Raw genomic sequence first — 5,102 nt, forward strand, 5'->3', positions numbered from 1 at the left:
GCCCTACGTGGATAATCAGGACATAAACAACCATAGCAAAAGTTGCTTGCTAACCTCCTACCACTCAACATGAGAACTAAACTCAAAAGAAGGCTTACCCTCATTTTTCCTTTTCTTCCACTCTATACAGCTTCAATATATTCTGATTTGCAGAAGTTTTTAGCTCATGGGTCACATATCTATGGATGACACCAGTAAAGGATTAAATACCCTAGCAAGAATCGGGGTTTGCACTGTGTATCTTCAGAGCAAAGCACCTAATGGCAACGCTAGGCTTAAGCACACGAGTAGGATTTGGACATGCAGGCTCCATCAGCAGCCAGTACACCCTATGTACTGCTGCTGCTGCTCAGAAAGCAGACTTCCCTACCATCTTCTGCGTCTTTTTCTTTTCCTCCCCCGAGATCTGTTGTCAGAGGAAGGGAGTTCAGAGCTTCTTGCTCTCTACCAGCGGGTTGGTTTCACTCTGTTACTTTAATGGGAATTGCAGGTGTACTTCAGCCTAAACGTTAATTTCTTCAAACAGCAGAGAAAAGGCTACATGCACTTGGGGAGGAAGAATATACATCCGTTTGTGCAATCTTAGCTTTCAAGGGGAAATGTGCAGTGGAAAAAGAAGGAATGATAGGGGAAATTAAATTAAAATGCAGGAAAAAGAATATTAGTAACAGAAGGGAACTTTTACCTGTGGTGCTGGCCAAAATGCTTTCACGATGCTCAGTGAGAATAAACGGGTGTACAGGAAGCTCAGCAGACTATCCAAATACGATGCTGAGTTGGAGGGTTCTGGGGAAATTGTCCTATTTCTACAGTCTAAGAGAACTTAGCTGCTCAGCCCAGCTCTGACCTCGGTGGCTCTCTCGTCCCTTGTTTCTCTGGGTTGGCAGGAGCTCACCACAGAGCCTGGCAGGACAGCTCTTCAGGCATTCCGGCAGTATCTCTCAGCTCTCCTGCCAAATGGTCTGGGGCATGTTCAAAGGCACCGTGAGTGAAGAGAGGAAGCAGGGCAGCACTCTGAACGACATGGCATGGGTGTGTTCTGGTAAGATTTTCCTAGGTGCTGTGTGACAAAGAACATGGGAGGTTGTTTCCACTTAAAGTCCAAGTTGTTCGCTCAGACCTGCAGAACTGACCTCCCTGAGCCCAAACAGACCTCCACCAGCCTCACAGAGGGCAGTCACTCTGTACAGGCTGTCATCTCCAGAGCAGGCTGGCTGAGAACTGCACATCTCCTATTTTTGTTCTCATCTTCTCATGCTTCTTGCCCCATCCAGGCTGACTTCCCACTTCGGTCAAGGCAATAGTATTTATCATAGCACCACAGAGAACATAGGACAGAGACACCCAACCTTGCAAATACCTTTTGGCACTAACAGAGTTATTAATCATCAGTGATTTATACCACAGGGATTTCAAACATGCTTCCACTCCTCCTGCCCCTGTAATGACAGTCTTACCTTTACCTTGGATCTGGCCCAATCCCTGTTCCTCAAGTTCTTCACCACAGGGTCAGTCTTCTCACACAGCCTGCTCTGCCGTGCTCTCCACTCTGCCTAGTCAGTCTCTCAAGAAGAATGATTATATCATGTAGAAGGAGCTAATCACTGTTGTCCCAACTGGCTTTTCACCCCAGGGTACCTGGCCAGCATCAGTTCTCACTCTGCCCTGCGTTCCTTTTGAGATCTGTCTTCTTTCATCATCCTCTCCTGTTCCACTAATTCCCCATCCCAAACATTGCCAGCCTGCACTCACATAATTTCCAGAGCCTTTCTACTGTGTACTGCAGCTCCATTTCCAGATGTCATACCAGTACCTTGTGGGTTATTCCAGATTCAGTGACATCTACTGTGGGACTGTGTAGCCCCACAAGGATGTGCCCTCAACATGCAAGAGCATTTTTCTCTCTGATATGAGTGGTGCTAAAGATTGTGGTGCTTGCTTTTAGTAGTCATTAAAACATCCCTATCTCCACAGGTGACCTGCCTAATACACCTGGGATGTATTTGTATTGGCAGAGTACAGCCACCCTATGACCACCAATGTTTGAACATCCAAGGCTGCACTGCTGATGTTTCAGTTCATTTAAAAAATGATAATTTGCTAAAAACCCAGCCACACATAAACGATTTTATAAAAATTCTTTTCTCGCTCCTTTTTCACTCCTTCCCATAAGTTCACGGGGGTGGCAAGGTTTCTGATATGGACACCAGCTCTTTGAATAAAACTTGGCAGGTTTCACACCACTCATTTCTCTTAGGCCAGCACAGGGCTGCATGACATTAACAGCTTCCAGCCAGACCACTGACAGGAGGAAAATAATTCCTTCTGTTAGCAATGACCTTCCAAGCTAGTGTGCTTACAAAGCATACTAAGTGCTAACAGCCTTTCTTTACTTCATTGATTTTCCCAAATCATTATCAGAATTTCTGTAATAGCTTCATTAGTCTCACAACAAAGAGATGATGAACGTATCCACCAAGAAGAAACCACGAGGAACTGCAAAGAACTCACAGGACATGACAGTGGTATGATGTAAATGATAGATCAGCTTGGGGCACAGGTGGAGCTGCACAGTGGTCCTCTCCGCTCTGTGCTGTTATAAATTGGGATGCAATCAGGCTCAGTCTGATCTGACATAACTGACCAGACCCCAATCTGACCATGGACACTGCCCATCTTGGGGCTCTGCACACAGGATCTGTTCTTAAAGATCCCAGTTCTATCACTTAGCTCTGCATAGTTCAGCTCACCACGTGCTGTTGACTTTTACCCAAACAAGCTCCATTACTTTTATTCTCCATACTCGTCTCTGCAGATCAGTACTATCTTTAGCACCACTCATTCATATCAGAGGGAAAAATGCTCTAACATGTTGAGGGCAGATCCATGTGGGGCTACAGAGTCCCACAGTAGATGCCACTGAATCTGGAATAACACATCCATGCTCTATTCCACTTGGACAAATTAGTACTGCTGAAAGCCATGGAGAAGCAGCCCACTGCAGGGCCAGGCTAACGTGGCAGAGCTGCAGGCTCCATGTGATATTATGCTGTGTGATACAGGGGCAACAGTTTGTGCAGAGCTAGCTCAGGTGTCTCTAACTTGGCACTACTCCACATGGAGCACACTAACCCATCCAGGTGCTTGGTAGTATCCTCCAATACTGGGGGTGTTTTAATGAGGATGTTTTATGGGAATGATCTATTTTGTCCCAAATTCCCTATGTGGCTAAGTTCTCTCTCTCTTTTTCTTTCTCTTTCTGGGTAATCACCATGAAACGGACATGAAGGCAACTGAAAACTTGCCAGCCTTTGCATTATCTGAAGTCACTATTTTATCATTTTTGTCAACTCCACGTCATTCCTCCCATCCCTAAGTGGCTATACTAGCAGAAGAGAAATGTCTCTTGCTCAAGATACTTGGTTGTAATGCAAAACAGTAAAAGAACATGTTCATAGAAATTATGTCTTACATTCCAAAGTAAAGAGAGGAAATTTTGACCACAGTTTACTGTCAACAAAAAATGATAAAAATAGTACCGTAATAACAATTGCTTATCTCATTGTATCGTGACCTCTTTAAGACCTAGATTGTTTAATACTTAATTTGTATGGCACCACCACATCTAGCCATGCTTTATTCCTTACATATTTCATATTTCATTCCCCCGTATCTACATCCTACTGGAAAGTTTCAAAAGTATTATTTATCCATTTCTCTTATGTGATAGTAGCAAAAGCAAATCACAACAAACCCCACTGTTTATCTCAAAATCCAGAAGAGACAGGAGTACGTCTAAAGTAAGAGGCCCCAGGTTCAGGGGATTCAGCAGTAGCTAGACCATCTGTGCTATTCTCTTCCCATGGTCATGTTTAATACTTTTCTGAAGTTACACCTGCGTGCCAAACTGGACAGATTCACATCCTCATGACCGGAGAGAAGCACAGTTTTAACACTCTCGTGCAATCTTCTCTGGCTTGCTTTTGCTATTTGTAGTATCACTAAGGAAACCAAATGTGAAACTGGTGATCTTTATTCAACATGTGCCTTCCCCAGACGTGATCTCAGCTAACTTATGTATCACTTAACTTCAGCCCATTCTTTCCTATACAAATACCCATGAAATAGGTTGAACTGGAAGGTAAGCGATGATAGCTGTGACTCTGAGTAGATTTTTATGTCCAGTACATAAAGAGCTACAGTGACCTCTAATGGCAGGCTGCCAAGCCTTTGGAACTACAGTACCTGTGATGCTAAGAAGAGTGGGTTGTATATTTGCTATTAAGATAATGAATCACACCTAGCACTCGCTGGAAGGTCTTACAGCACTTTACAACAGTGGGGTGTAATTACCCACCGGACACAGAGGCAGAGGGATATGATGTGACTCACCTAAGATCACGCACCTGGTCTGGAACAACCACCAAGGATACAGTTCAGGGCTGCTGAGTCCCAGTCCAATGCTTTCTGCAACTGAATGTGACAATAAAACACACTGGACTAGATATGAATACAGCCAATTTTGTCTTAAAACCAGGTTATAATCTACCCTTCCATGGCAGCTAGCACTCTCTTTCCAAAGCATTCACCTTCATTTCTGAATAAAATGATCACTGTGTGCCAGTGCTTGGTGTTGGTTAGTGTCTGTGGAAAGGCAGAGTTTTAGTTATGGAAAATCAGAGAAAAAAAACCCCAAAACTCTTCACGGATACTTTTGAACTGAATTCCTCCAGGAGTGACTCTGGCCTGCTCCTTAGCCTATGAGCCAACATGGGCATGGGATGAATTTTTCATAGCAATATCAACAGAGTATGATTAGCAGTATGATTATCTGATCTTGACTTTTTATGCACTTATCTGCACAATTCAGCTGTTTGCTGGGGATATGTGACCTTCCCCAATTTAGAGGTGGAAAACTGAGACAAGGATTCACACTCAAGGCCAAAGCTCCGTGATCACCCACACAGCTACAACTCACACTCTGGATGCAGTTTGAAGTTCAACCGATTTACGTAGGCAGAGAAACACAAGGCATGCAGGGCAAAACCTTGGCTTATATTCAGGCTGGCCCTCCACTGCATCTGGCTCCAGCCATATGGTGT

The sequence above is a fragment of the Fulmarus glacialis genome, unplaced genomic scaffold (assembly GCF_000690835.1).
Source record: "Fulmarus glacialis isolate BGI_N327 unplaced genomic scaffold, ASM69083v1 scaffold4220, whole genome shotgun sequence".
Lineage (NCBI taxonomy): Eukaryota > Metazoa > Chordata > Aves > Procellariiformes > Procellariidae > Fulmarus > Fulmarus glacialis.